The sequence below is a fragment of the Pogoniulus pusillus genome, chromosome Z (genome assembly GCF_015220805.1).
Source record: "Pogoniulus pusillus isolate bPogPus1 chromosome Z, bPogPus1.pri, whole genome shotgun sequence".
In the NCBI taxonomy this organism is placed as follows: Eukaryota; Metazoa; Chordata; class Aves; order Piciformes; family Lybiidae; genus Pogoniulus; species Pogoniulus pusillus.
The window spans coordinates 32,100,953-32,116,128 of NC_087309.1; the positions used below are offsets into that span (position 1 = coordinate 32,100,953).

Sequence of the window (15,176 nt, forward strand, 5' to 3'; positions counted from 1 at the left end):
GCGAGTGGGCCTTCCATTGGCTGCAGCGCGGCCGCCGGGAGAGCGGCTTTTTCGGGCAGGCGGAAGCGGCCGGCAGCACAGCCGGAGGAGGTAGGTTGGGGCGCTCCGCCCCTGCCGCCGTCAAGGGGGATGTCCGCCGGTAGGGCTCTAGCTAAGGCTGTTAGTTGCTGGCGGTGTTCGGCGGCCTGCGAACCTGGCCTCCTAGCTGACCGAGAGGAGCGGGCGGTGGGGCCTAATCCCACTTCCCCGAACGCTTCGCGCCCACTGTGTCACAGACGCTAGGCCTGGGCCAGCCCAGCCGTTCGGTTGTCGTCTGTTCGCTCGAAGTGTGTGGCTTTGTTTATTTTATGTCCTGCTCTCCGTTTCCAGCAGCTGACGCGCGGAGTCCTGTGCGCCCTCCCTCCGCCCAGGTCCTGGCTTGCTTTACGGAGACGCTTTTTTAATAAGTTGCCTTTTTTAATGTCGAAGTCCTGTTTTTCCTTAGGGAAAATCTAGACTGTCTTCCTTTGAGGTCGCAGTTGAAGTGAGGATGCAGATAGAGCGTGTCTTTCTACGCCAGTCTGGGCCTGTATTTTTTGCTCTTTTTATGTAGTCTGTCCTTGCAGAGCTTCCAATCTTCTTTCCTTTTCTGTAGTTACGCTTAACACATCAAGTTAGGTTGAAAATACTTGGGTAGAGACAGCATATTTTCCTTACTGTGGCCACAGCTTACTTTTCAATATCTGAAGACAGAAAATTATTTTTAAAAAATAATGTTGCATGTGACTGGCCTCACAACGTCTATTTGACAGCTGATTTTGGCAGTGCCTGCTCTACCATCAAGACGTACAAAAATGATAGGTTTTCACTTTTCTTTAATGTGAAAAAGATGTGGCATTTATTTATTAAACTGGGAGATTATTAGAGACCAGTAATGTGAGGACTGCTTGTGTTCTGACCAGTTCTGCAGAGGAACTACATGATGATTATTTGGTATTTAGAGCAAGTGTCTGATTATTGCTGTCATGGCAAAGCTCTGTTCTTATGGTCTGTGAACAATCTGTTCCTCCTTTTTTTTAAAGTATGCTTAGTTCTACAGAACATGAAAGACATTAACCCTTCGAAAGGTCATAGAATCATAGAATGCACTGGGTCAGAAGGGACCTTTAAAAGTCATCTAGTCCAACCTCCTGCAGTAAGTGGGAACATGCCCAACTAGATCAGGTTGCTCAGAGCCCTATCAAGCCTGACCTTGAATCTGGAGATGAGGCCTCTACCACCTTCCCTGGGTAGCCTGTTCCAGTCTTCCACCATGCTCATAGTAAAGAACTTATTTCTGATGTCTGAGATGATGGCTTTGTATTTTGCAGTGTCTTTTTCTGTGTCTGTGAGTACTGAGGCCAAATTGTTTTCGCTTGTCTTAGTGTTGGGCAAGTTTTGCTCTTTACTTTGTTAATGGGAAACACATTTTTCATCCTGCCATAGGATGGTGGGCTAAAAATTGGCATACTTACAGAAGCTGCTGTAGGAGGTTGAAGGGTGATGAGGGTATGTATATAGAACGTATTACTATGGTAGAATCATGGCAGTATCCTTCTGAAGTACTGTCAGGCATCTGAAACAAATGTACGTAATCAACTAACAAGATTGTAGCTTCTAAAGAGAGCCTACTTTGCTGTAGTAACTACAGTAACTGCAATTTTGAGTTCTCTCATAATCAACAAAATTAATAGGGCTTTTATTTTAGAATTTATTTTTTTTAATCTGTGAATTTGAGACATATTAGTGGGTTTAGGTTTTCATTTTTGTTGAGACTTTGTAAGTCTAGCAACTCTGAAGATGCATTCATTTGCAGATTGGTCCATCGATTTAATAAGTAATCAGCAAGATATGTGATTGTTTTGCCACGATAGTTCTTACTTTTATTTTGTTACTTAGTTACATTCACTAGATTATTTTTTTTAATTCACATGTTGATGTTATGAATGTAAAATGGAACTCAGTTAAAATGCAGAATGACATTGCTGTAGCAATTTTAAAGTGAAATTCCCAACATTTTCAACTTTAAAATAAGTTTCATTGATTGTGTGCTATATTAAAGGGCTTTCAGTTCCATAATTTGCTCTTGTGGGAAAAATACCACTTGATTGTGAATGATCAGCTACAAGTAGTTGAGATAGCTCAGTTGGTTGTGTCTGCAGGAGCTGGTTGGATATGTTTCTTTAGATATATGAATGACAAGAGAAGGGCCAAGGACAACTTCCAGTCCTTATTAGATGGAGAGGGGAATACAGTGACAAAGGATGAGGAAAAGGCAGAGGTGCTTAAGACCTTCTTTGCCTCAATCTTCAATAGTGGGACAGGTTGTCTCCAGGACAGCTGGACTCCTGAAGTGGCAAATGGAGTCAGGGACCAGTATAGCCCCCCTCTAATCCATAAGGAACAAGTAAGGGACCTGCTGAGACACTTGGATCTTCTCAAGTCCATGGGACCAGATGGGATCCACCCTAGGGTGCTGAGAGAGCTGGCAGCTGAGCTGGCCAAGCCACTCTCCATCATTTATCAGCAGTACTGGCTCACTGGAGAGGTCCCTGAAGACTGGAAGCTGGCCAATGTGATACCCATTCACAAGAAGGGTCGTAAGGAGGACCCAGAAAACTACAGACCTGTGAGCCTGACCTCAGTGGTCATGGAACAGGTAATCTTGGGTGCCATCACAAACCACCTACAGGATGGCCAAGGGATCAGGCCCAGCTAGCACAGGTTTAGGAAGAGCAGGTCCTGTCTCACCAACCTGATCTCCTTTTATGATCAGGTTACCTGCCTGGTGAATGTGGGGCAGGCTGTGGATGTAGTCTACTTGGACTTCAGCAAAGCCTTTGACACTGTCTGCCACAAGAAGCTCCTAGCCAAGCTGGCAGCTTATGGCTTGGACAGATTCGCTCTGTGTTGGGTCAACAACTGGCTGGATGGCAGAGCCCAGAGAGTGGTGGTGAATGGTGCCACATGCAGTTGGCAGCCAGTCACTAGTGGTGTTCCCCAAGGATCAGTGCTGGGCCCAGTCCTGTTCACTATCTTTATTGATGACCTGGACGAGGGGATTGAGTCCAGCATCAATAATTTGCAGATGACACCAAGCTAGGAGCAGGTGTGGATCTGTTGGAAATAGGAGAGCCCTGCAGAGGGACCTGGACAGGCTGGATGGGTGGGCAGAGGCCAATGGGATGAGATTTAACAAGGCCAAGTGCAGGGTTCCGCATTTTGGCCACATCAGCCTCAAGCAGCGCTATAGGCTGGGGACAGAGTGGCTGGAGAGCAGCCAGGCAGAAAGAGACCTGGGGGTACTGATAGATAGTAAGCTGAAGATGAGGCAGCAGTGTGCCCAGGTGGCCAAGAGAGCCAATGGCATCCTGGCCTGCATCAGGAACAATGTAGCCAGTAGGACAAGGGAGGTTATTCTTCCCCTGTACTCAGCACTGGTCAGGCCACACCTTGAGTACTGTGTCCAGTTCTGGGATCCTCAATTCAAGAGAGATGTTGAGATGCTGGAACATGTCCAGAGAAGGACGACAAAGCTGGTGAGGGACCTGGAACACAAAGCCTCTGAGGAGAGGCTGAGGGAGCTGGGATTGTTTAGCCTGGAGAAGACGAGGCTCAGGGGTGACCTCATTGCTGTCTACAACTACCTGAAGGGAGGTTGTAGCCAGGTGGGGTTGGCCTCTTCTCCCCGGCAACCAGCAACAGAACAAGGGGACACAGTCTCAAGTTGTGCCGGGACAAGTATAGGCTGGATGTTAGGAGGAAGTTCTTCCCAGAGAGAGTGATTTCCCTTTGTAATGGGCTGCCCAGGGAGGTGGTGGTACCTGGAGGTGTTCAAGAAAAGCCTGGATGAGGCACTTAGTGCCATGGTCTAGTTGACTGGATAGGGCTGGGTACTAGATTGGACTGGATGATGTTGGAGGTCTCTTCCAACCTGGTTGATTTTATAATTCTATGTATTCCTGTCAACTGAAATATCAAAATAAATGTGTTTAAACAGTTATATTGATCCATAGAGTAATTGTCAAGTAAAATAAAGCCATATATTAAATGCTGGTTTTCAATTTTTTGATTTTTTTGTAAAGGAGGTTTAGTAAATAAATGCTTTTAATAGTATGATTTATGAAAAGATTGCATACTGTTGAGTGTTTAAGCAGAGGAGCATGCCAAGGAAAAAGATGTGGCTTCAGAGATTAAGCTTCTAGGTTATTTTCAAATTCAGGAAGAATTGCAGCAAAACACTATCAGTTGCTTGTGGGGAGCTAGGAGGCTAGCTGTTTAGCTTCCCTGTGTCTCAGCACTCATAAGGAAGTAGGAAGGTTGGAGGAGATTGTTAAAAAATATTACCAATGGGTCACTGACATAACTGCCACATAGAATCATAGAATCATAGAATCAACCAGGTTGGAAGAGACCTCCAAGATCATCGAGTCCAACCTATCACCCAGCCCTAGCCAGTCAACTAGACCATGGCACTGAGTGCCTCATCCAGTCTTTTCTTGAAGACCCCCAGGGACGGTGCCTCCACCACCTCCCTGGGCAGCCCATTCCAATGGGAAATCACTCTCTCTGTGAAGAACTTCTTCCTAACATCCAGCCTAGACCTACCCTGGCACAACTTGAGACTGTGTCCCATTGTTCTATTGCTGGTTACCTGGGAGAAGAGGCCAACCCCCACCTGGCTACAATGCCCCTTCAGGTAGTTGTAGGCAGTAATAAGATCACCCCTGAGCCTCCTCTTCTCCAGGGTAAACAGGCCCAGCTCCCTCAACCTCTCCTCATAGGATTTGTGTTCCAGGCCCCTCACCAGCTTCGTTGCCCTTCTCTGGACATGCTCCAGCACCTCAACATCTTTCTTGAATTGAGGGGCCCAGAACTGGACACAGTACATCTGTATAAATAAGTTTTTGTGCATAACAAATGTGCATATATGAGTGAAAAAAGTGGTGTTTTTTTTTAGTTTTGCTAGTTTACATGATTGGGCAAAAGCTGATAATGCTGATTTTTTGGGGCTTTTACATCATGTCTTCTTCTGTTGTTCCTAGTATCTTCAACTACAAGCATGAATGCATAAAAACTTCTTTGCATAGGTGCTACAGCTACAAATTTGTTTAAGTCTCCCACTGGAATAAGGAGGTGATGGAACATGAGGGATATGCATTATTCAAGAAAACACAATGAGTAGGTAATGTTCTATATGCTGGCAAAGGCATTAGAACATGACCATCTTGTTTGCTAATGTGCTTTTGCAAAAAGTTCTCTACATTTAAGTAGACCTCTCTGTTTCCTGCCTCATTCTCTTGCCTACTGAAAGTACTTTGCATTCACTCTAGTGGGATGAAGCAGAGCAGCTGCAAAAATCTCAGAGGCTGCAGCTATTCTGAGCAGGAATTCCTCTATTTTCACATCAGAGGTGCTATGGTTACAGTAATGTAACCATATGTTTTATAGAAGTTCAGTGTTTGGTGATGCATGGTAATGAATGTTCATGTAACAGTAAGAATTCCTATACTTTAAAATTTCTGCCTTTTATGGCAGATTTCACATAAGTTGCTGTCCTCTATCAGTATGATGAAACTGTCAGTTTTGTAGGGTTTTGTTTTATGGGATTTGATTAGAGTCTTCAGAGACTGAGGAATGAATATGCCAGCTATACTTGATGTGGGATATAGAAGGTACTGAGTTTATAGTCTGAAATGACTGAGTTTATATTCTTATGTGTCAGATCACATGGTAATGGATCTCAGTCCCTGGAGAGAAGAGGGAAAGCCTTGAGGAAGAAAGACTCCCTTTATCAAGAAGGACTGGATTAGAGGTCACCTAGACAAGCTGGGCACCTGCAAACTTATGGGCCCCAATGGGATGCATATGTGAGCAGTTAAAGAGCTAGGTAAAGTTATTGCTGTGCCATGCTTCCACCATTTTTGAAAGGTCCTAGACACAAGTGACCTTAGCCCCTGCCCTGACATACACAATCCTAGTGTTATTGCTGCTGGTTTCTTTTGCCAGTAGGTTTGCAAGACTGATGGGTAGCTTAGAGTGGTCTGCTTTGACCAAAACCCTTTGATTTCCATATGGATGAGGTAATTTTAAATGGTTTATTATCCACCTGTTGGCACTGTTATATTGCATATTACATGCTTATTTCTGTGCAGTGAGGCTTTACAGGATCACTGCTGTTTCGTCTCAGTGCCCCTTTCTGAGGTCCTTGCTATCTTTCAGTGCCACTTACAGATGAGAAATTTTAATCCCTACCTCTTATCACCTGTGGCTTAGCAATAGATGGGGATTTTTTTAAGTGATTAGGTTAGATCTCAAGAGCCCCAAATTAAAAAGCATCTTACATGCTGGAAAAGAAGTGGAAGACAGGACTTTAGGGTGAGACTTTCAATCTCTCAAACCATTATTTATGTCTTCAAGGTTAACGGGATGCAGCTGTGATTTCTTCACTGTTATATTTGGCAAAAAAATAAATAGACCTTGCTGTTATGATGGGGAACATGTAAAATAATGTGCAGGCATATTTACATTACGGTCTGAACTAAATTCACTAAATAACAGAGAGTCCAGTTTAGAAAATTATTGTAAAATGCCATTAAACAATTCATGAAATGAAAATGTTTGCACTCAGAGATAGGAGTTTGTGCTAGTTCATGCTTAGTCTCTCTGCTGACTTGAGCTGTGTCAGAATAGAATCACAGAATGGGTAGGGATTGGAAGGGACTGAAGAGCACACATAGCTTCAGCCCCTACTGGGCAAACACTAGAGTTGTTAAGAGGCATTAAGCCTAAGAAATTTTTCTCTCTGTCTATAATTGTTAATAATTTGATATTTACATTTAATAATCAATCCCTGTAAATATATCCCAAAGGTATTTTCATAACTTTGCAAATGAACTTGATTTTGTAGTGGTTGGGGGTGGTATAAATTTGTAAATATTAATTTTAATAAATACTTTTATAAAAAATCAAAACCACCTCAAATTAATTTCTCACCTCCCCCTAACAGGGGAGGAATAGAGAAATCCACTCCACGACAGAGGGTGAAGTGTGACCTACTGTGCAGTGGAGCCAAATACTTACTTAGATATAAGACATTTATTTATATTTTATATCTTAAGAACCGAGACTTATTTTTAAAACATTTTTTGCTTATTTTTCATTTCTGCCCCCACCCTCATCATTTTTGTGTCATTACTCCATAAGAACTAATTCAGTTTACCTGGGAAAGCAGTGACTTAGTCTTATAAGAATTCTTTTGGGGCATCTAGACTGATGTTTCACATATTTACCTTGTAATAATTACACTTTAAAAATCTCAAAACTCATCTAACTAGTGCGATATCAAAGCACTTTCGTGCTACGTTTTGCTAATAAGTACCTAATTGCCCTCTCATTTCAAGTCCCAGGGTCATTTTTTCACTGGTATGCCCCTGCTGTGTCCACATATTAGTCTGCAAATGTCTTTTCTCTATAGTGCAAGCTAGCATTCTGTGGTAGTTGTGAAGGAAAACTAATATTGAAAAGCTAGCTTCTTTAAGTAGACCTCCTGCTTGGCATGAAGAGTCTTGGGCAAGGACTTAGTTTTTGAGAGTAAGGTTGTGGTGTTTTGTGGTTTTTTGTTTTGTTTTGGTGGTTTGGGGGTTTTTGGGGGTTTTTATTGTATTTGTTTTTTTTTCACCTAGCCCATAGTAAGAAAAAAAAATCACCACATGAAAGAGTTACATAAACAACTTTAAGCAGTAAGGTGGTATGTATTGAAAAACCTTATTTTTCTGTATAGAGTTGAAGATGTAAAATGTACATGTGACTCTTGTGAAACTTTAAATGTCCTGTTTCTTTTCTAAGTGTGGTTAGTAGACCTGCTGACTAAGCACAAGCTTAGGGTGCAGTGGCCGCTGAATTTGCTGTCTCTGTAAGGAAAACGTGCCCATATTTATTTTATTGTGTGTGTTGTGGTTTTTTTTTTTAATGGTGTAGTGTGATTTGATTTGTTTTTTTGCCAAACCAGACTGCTTGTTTGCTTGGAGTTTGATGTGATTGTGAGACTTGTCCTGTGGGGTAAACTAAACTGGTGCCTGGCTTCTGTGGGTTTCTTGTGTCATTTGAAGGTGCTATACCATGGGGCACCAGAATCATATAATCCTAGGTATACATACCTGTCATGTTATCTGATACATTAACTCTTGTGGCTTGGCATTCAAGACAGATCACAGAACGAAAGCTGAATCTGTGCCTATCTGTGGAAATAACTGAGATCAGTGTTCAGTACAGATGAATATGGATAGATGTCTTTTTTTTTCCTTATCTGCAAGCTCTAATTGCTCACCCTAATCCATCAAAGAAGCAATTAATTTTAAATGCAAAATGAGAAACATAACTGAATAAAGTGCTGCAAAACTGAAATTTAAGTTCATTGAAAGGGAATATCACCATACATTGTAAATATCTTGTGAAATATTTTTCTGTGAGGAACAAGAGGAAACAAAATGAATTACAATGTTAAATTAGTATGATGAAGTAGTGTGAGATCTCTTGTTTTCAGAGAGATCACTATTACTTATTCTATCAAATATAAATAGCAAATGGAAAGGAAAACATAATAAAACTTTTGTTAAGTGAAGACAGAGTAATGCAGGAATTTTCTTCAAAGAAGATGCCATGAGAACTGTTTAGCACAATAAAGCAATTTGGATTCCAGGCATATTTTTTTGTTATTACTATTCGTGCTGGTCTGATGTCATGTCAGAGCACTTTGTGTTACCTGCTCAACTCTTTTCATCAATGCAACCCAAGACTAATGGGCTTTTGGACATGGAATAGCCAATTAGAATGGCAGTTGGCCAAGCTTGACCATATTAGCTGAAACCATAGGCTTGCTTACTCAAATTTGAGAAAACCATAGGCCTTGCACAGGGCAGGCACAAGCTAAGTTTGTGTACCTTGTTTACCACTGGATGTAAACAAGCCTGGACAAGCCAGAGTCCTTAGACTCAGTGGCTCCATCTTCTTTGTCCTCTTTCCAGTGGTTACTTCTCCCCAAAAGAGAAGGAACAGAAAAATATGCCTAGGAAGGCCAGGGCATGTGTAAGCCTATTTTGGCCTATCAGGCCTACCACGACAACCTGCCCTTGTCCCACCAAAATGACTACATTTGGTGAAACTTGTTTTATAGGCTGTTGTGCTCAAATTTTCAAAAAACTCTTCAGAAATTCTACCTGTGTAATTGCAACCATCCGTATCTAGCTGACACTGATTTCTTTGTTTCATCTTTTTTTCAGATTTGTTACCCTTCCCCATGGAGCTATTGTGGGTTCAATAGTAATTAATTTATTTGACTTTATTTCTTTTTTTTAAAAGGGCAGACTGTTTAGTGGATGCCATTGCTCAGTGACATTAAGTCAAACATTTATGGAGATGTGTAACACTGAACGGGTCTATATAGTGACTAAATAATAGAAAACAAAGGAAATCTGTACAACAGATTTGTGTTGAATATTCTTATAATACTTAATCCTAAAGAAAGCAGTGTTTTGGAAAACAGATGATACCTCAACCAGACTGCTGTGTTATCCAAATAGACATCAAAAAGACATATGTATCTTAGCGTTTTTGGATGGGTGAAGGGTGGTTAAAACATGTTGCTTCCCCCCCCCCCCCCTTTTTTTTTTTTCCCTTCTGTTTTTACATTCATCAACTTCGCATACTGAAATGTGTAACAAGCTCCTGAAAACTGCAGTGACAGTTTTGGAAATGTGACTGATACTATCAATTCCAGAATCTTGGTTCTTACTGATTGCATGTGGCTTAAAAGTTGTACAGATTTGTTTTTCTGCAAAATGTAGTTATTTTAGTGATGGTTTTCCAGAGAAATTATGGGGATTTTTTTTTTTTTTTTTTTTTTAATGAGAAAGTGCATTCTATTTCTTAATAAATAGTCTAATGTTGCAGTTTCCAAAGGAAGGCAAAACATGGGCGGCTACATGCCCCAACTACTGCCAAAGAAGAGTTGAAATATTTGCTGGGACTTGTTATCTCACAGAGGTAACTAAGGTAGTGAGTCTGTGTCTCTTAGGCACACCTGTTTACTTTGCATCCTGGATCTGGCCACTTGAAGCTATTCCGGTCATCCTCTTTGATCCTTGATCAGTTCATAACATTCAGTTACTGTATCCTGGTTTATCTGGAGAAACCATAGGATTTTTCTGACATAGATTTTAGAAAATGAGGATTTGACAGCATGCACACACTGAACTGTTAATGTTGAGAAGAATTCATAGAAAAGGTTGAAAAAGAAAGATTTGTCCATTTTTCCCTTTAGCAAATTTATCCACATACTCCCTTACTTATTTAGTAGTATAATTGCTCATCTGAGTTTTTTAATATATGAAGGCTTGGGTTGTTTGGGGTTTGTTTGTTTGTTTGTTTGTTTGTTAAATCTTGTTATACCTTAACATATCTCCTAATATAGATGCTTATAAGTAAGCTTGGCAAGCCTGGATTTCTTGAGTTGGTAATGGGTTAGGTCTGAGACTTCCAGAGGATGAAAGACACCAGGGTGGGCTTTGCCTTCAGGCTACAATTAAGATCAAAGCTTGTTAGTAAGATTCCTACTAAAAAGGTTGTTGACTGTCTGCTGTTTCTCCTCATTTTTCAGCTGGTGACTGTAGTAAATATGTCTGACATGGCTGTTCTTTATTGTAGATTCCAGATCTTTTGTGCAAATCTTGCATATCCTATTGGTCCATGATGTCTGACAGGCTTATGACTGCTTTTTTTGTCCTGAAAAAGTATGTGTATGTTTCCAATCGTTTTGTGGCTGCCATAAAACAATGGGAAGCAAAAAGTACAAATGTTAGCCATGTGAGTCTTGCTTCTGCAGTTAGGTCCATGAGGACTACCGAGTACAGATATGTTGGAGTCAGTCTTTTGCTCCAATGTTGTTGTGCTGGACTGAATGTTTAAAATGTGCCATTCACCCAGCTACACAAATTTATGAATTCATTCAGTCACTTCTTCATAGCCAATGCCAATTTTGTTTTGCTTGTTTCCTTTATCTACAAAACAAAGTTCCATTTTTGAGAAAATTGTGATCCTTGTGCTTTTAATATAGAATAAAGTCAAATAAAAGAAAAACTAGATGAAATCTGGGTTGCATGTAATAGAAAAATGTCTTATATGCCTAAGTTGCATTAAGAAATGAATCTGTTTCAACATTTTTGTCTCTGCTATTCAGATTCATCTTTAACACTGATGATTATTGTTGAATCTTTCTTTGATGTCAAACAAATATTGTGACCAAATGAATGAGTCACTTATTTTGAGACGCAGTAGAAAGAATGTTGTGTTGTTTTCTTCAGGTTTGGTTGCTTTTTTTCAATCATGTTCTCAAATAGAAAAAAAAAACCCACCTTTTTAGGTTGATAGTAGTTCTTAGAATAACTATATCATAGCTGAAGTTTTTGTCAGATATTTTAATGCTTTTCCTCTTGAAGTGGAGTTAATGGAATTTTAAATTAATTTGAGAGAATATAAATGTGTATGAAATGTACCTCTAGAAATGTTCATAAATACAGATAGTGCCTTATTTTATTTTGTTAGGAAATGTGGTATTAGCTAGGTTGCTTTAAAAGCAATCTGTGTTGTTCTTAACTGTTTTAAATCTCCAGTAGTCCACTTGCAAGTACATACAGGATCTCTTGAGTAGTGCCTATTCTCCGACTATAGTTTAACTGTTCGTTTTCTTCTCATTATTAGATCCCGATCTGTAGGCTATGTTGTGGTCAAGCCAATGACAGTAGGGATCAAATTGCAGACTTAATAGCAGCGTGCTGTACGTGCTGGTCTGCTATTCTGAACTCAACTGTAGATAGCCCCCTATTTTGCTCAGCAAGAAAGCACTTAAGTTAATTGCTCCATTAGAAAGACAGAGTAGCTCTTTCTGATCTCTGAGTAGCCATCCGTGCATAGCTGCTGAAGTTTGGAACACCTGCAGCCAAAGCAGTTTGAAACAAAGCCATTGGTCTGCATGGAGAAAAATAAAGGGCTGAAGTTCAAATATTATCAATGATGCTGTGTTGGAGCAGCCTAAAAGATTTGGCTTTGGGTCTATGCTTGGTGCTATCCAAAACAACATATAAAATTCTTTGTAAACCTATTTTAAAAATGTCTTGTTTATTCAGAAGCAACTGTGTATGCTGTTTGTTCAGAAAGTAGACTCCAGTCAATTGCACACCAGCCAACAGCTGATTTCTCCTCAGAAAGAAACATTGCCTAATATAGGTCATAGAAGCCAAAGACCAAAGGGACAAAGTGTTAAAGATAAACAGCTCAATCCTCAACTGTTGGAAGACCTCAATAAAGCCTCTGATTTACAAATTTGGGGTGGGACTCAACTATTCCCACCTGCAAGCTTGTCTCAGATCCTTGGCTCTAATATGGTGAGGTGCTGGTATGTAGTGTGACCTCCTATGCCCTTAAGGAGAAAAGTGCTGGCTTTCTTACAGCCCTAATCAATCAGTTTCTCTGCCGCTTTTCTTTATCGTAATTGAGAGAGGAAGAAAGTCCCGACCGCTCCTATTTTATTAAGCTAGTGAATGGAAAGAGCCTACAGAGACAGTGTTGCTGAATATTGAGCTGCACTTAAAGATACTACTCTGGTCTGATAGTCTCAGAGGTGCTTTTCAAACTGCAATAGTGAGAGTCTGATTTCAGTAATTTAGTTTGTTGGATAGCTGTAAAAGCAGCCTGGTTTTATTCAGTGACTTTTTAAAGTAAGCTTCAGCAGTTACTGGACTGTTAACTAGTGAGAGTGCCAAAATTCAGGTGGCTGATTAAACCATTTTGAGCATTAATACAGTTTTTACCTGTGTCCTATGTTTCCATCCAAAGGTGCCACAATGAGACCAACTCTTAGTTTCAGCTCGCCTTCATGCTTTATATTTCTAGCTCTTTCATAATGAAATTATAACTTAGTGGAGTTGTGTGCTTGTGTGACTGGTGCTATGGAAATGCAGGTCCCATGTTGACATGTATTTTTCAAAGCCTTTTGTCAGTACACCCACACTTATTTTGTTCTGGCTAAGTGTCTGGCTCAGAGTACTTAAACCAGCTGTGACTCTTTATGCTTCAGTTGTAGGTGTAGTGTTAATGGATTGTTTGAGACAATAGCCACAACAAAGAAATGGTTTGGCAGTCGCTTAAAAATTTTGCTAGTGTTTCTGGTAGGACTACTTTTTGAATGTGTAAAGGTAAATTCTTAGCCAAGCACATGCAGGACTGTTGGCTGGAATTTTGCTTAAGTATATGCATATTTTGGTTATTACAGTGAGTTATCCTGTTGAATAACTGACCTTTCAAAGTATTATTTAGATACTAGATTGAAATCAACATTTAAAAGTTTTTGGTTTTTTTCCACTTTCAGGATCTATATTTGAGGTTTAGGAGAGAATGATGTGAACAGTAACGACGGGAAACCTTACAGCCCTTATGCTATAGTAGTTTTCCAATTTGTGTATATTACAGAATCATTGAATAGCTTTGGTTGGAAGGGGGCCTTGGATATCCTGTACTCCAACCTCTCTGCCATGGACAGGAATGCCTCTCAACTAGATACAGCTGCTCAAGGCCTTATCCAACCTGTCCTTGAACGCCCCTGTGGAGGAGACATCTACAACCTCCTTAGGCAGCCTATTCCTGTCTCACCATTGTTGTCCTGAGGAGCTTCTTTCTGATATCCAGTCTAAACCTAATATCCCTCCGCTGAAAACCATTCCCCTTTGTCCTACTGCTGGACACCCTCATGAAAAGTCACTCTCCAGCCTTCCTGTAGTATCCCTCTGAATATTGGAAGGCAGCTCTAAGGTGCTTCCCTGGGATTTCTAGGCTTAACAACCCCATCTCCCTCAGCCTATCTTCATAGCAGAGGTGTTCCAGCTCTTGGATCATCTTTGTGGCCCTCCTCTGGACTTGCTCCAACAGTTCTGTGTCCTTCTTGTTCTGGTGTCCCCAGAACTGAACACAGTATTTGAGCTGAGCTGTGACAAGAGCAGAGTAAAGGGACAGAATCGCCTCTCTTGACCTGCTGACCACATTCCTCTTAGTGCAGCCTAGGATACAATTTGCCTTCTGGCTTCATGAGTGCACTACCGGTTCATGTTGAGTTTCTCATTGATCAATACACCTAAGTCTTTCTTTGAAGCTACTCTCAATTCACTCTACACCCTGCTTGTACGCTTGCCTGGGATTGGCCCAACCCAAATGCAGGACATTGCATCTTCTCCTGGGGCAATGTAAATTCAGTCAGATTTCTTGGAGGTGTGTTAGGAGTTTTATGCAGTCTGGGAGAGACTACTAATTGCTAGGCAAGCAAAGATTTATAAAGTAGGAGTACTCTGTGTGTGTGAATTTGAGCAGGGAAAGCTCGAGAATCTTGAACAAATCGCTCTTTGAGTGCCCCTCAGATTTTGGCTGTGTGCAGCATTTCCTCCAACAAAAGCTCTGGGGTGGAAATTTACCTTTTACTTGAGCTGTGAAGTATGCTTGGCATGTGAAAAGCTGACAGGAGGATGAGAATATAGTAAACAGGCAGGTGAATTGAGATAGGTTAGTAATAAGGAGGGTGTTTATTTCAGTTCTTGAAGTATAAAGTGAGCTATCTTTGAAACATGTTGAACAAAGTTAACCTTTAAGTCCAATGAACATATGGCTAACTTCAGGTACTCAAGCAGGATGTCTGAACTCCTGCCCCTGAATTTTTTATTTTGGAAGTATACTGGTGTACATATGTTATTAAGTTTCAGAGTGGATGAGATGTATGCACTACCTTATAGTAAATTAATAAGGGATATGGTCTAGTTTAGTTTCTGTAATTTTTTCTTTCATTAATGGTAATTGCTGTTTGCAAAATGCTCCAGTAACTCCTTTGCTGATTTCTTTGCTGTTTTGATGCTTTAGCTGTGTGTGGTTCATTCATTAACTCTAAATTCTGGAAGAGTTGTGCTGTTGGGAGATTTGTGGAAGAGGTATTTGGGTGTGGTTTTGTTTGATGGTTGTGGTTTTTGTTTGGATGTTTTTAAAAACAGGAAGGTGCAATATGTTTTGGAGTGGGTTTTTTTTTGTTGCAGTGTTGGGTTTTTTTATTTGTTGTATAGGTCAAA

At 40.6% G+C, this 15,176-nt stretch overlaps 1 protein-coding gene across 4 annotated transcripts in view; it reads left to right on the forward strand.

The window, feature by feature from the left end:
- The first annotated feature begins 14 nt into the window (after positions 1 to 14).
- Positions 15 to 15,176, forward strand: part of XRCC4 (X-ray repair cross complementing 4) — a 228,933-nt gene continuing 213,771 nt past the window's right edge. For 2 of the 4 annotated variants that reach the window (XM_064140092.1, XM_064140096.1), the window contains exon 1: positions 15 to 90. The gene's annotated coding sequence lies outside the window, so the exon portion shown is untranslated. Of the gene's footprint in view, positions 91 to 183; positions 411 to 5,821; positions 5,909 to 15,176 lie in introns of those variants that run through there. The other 2 variants (XM_064140093.1, XM_064140094.1) reach the window with 2 other exon arrangements.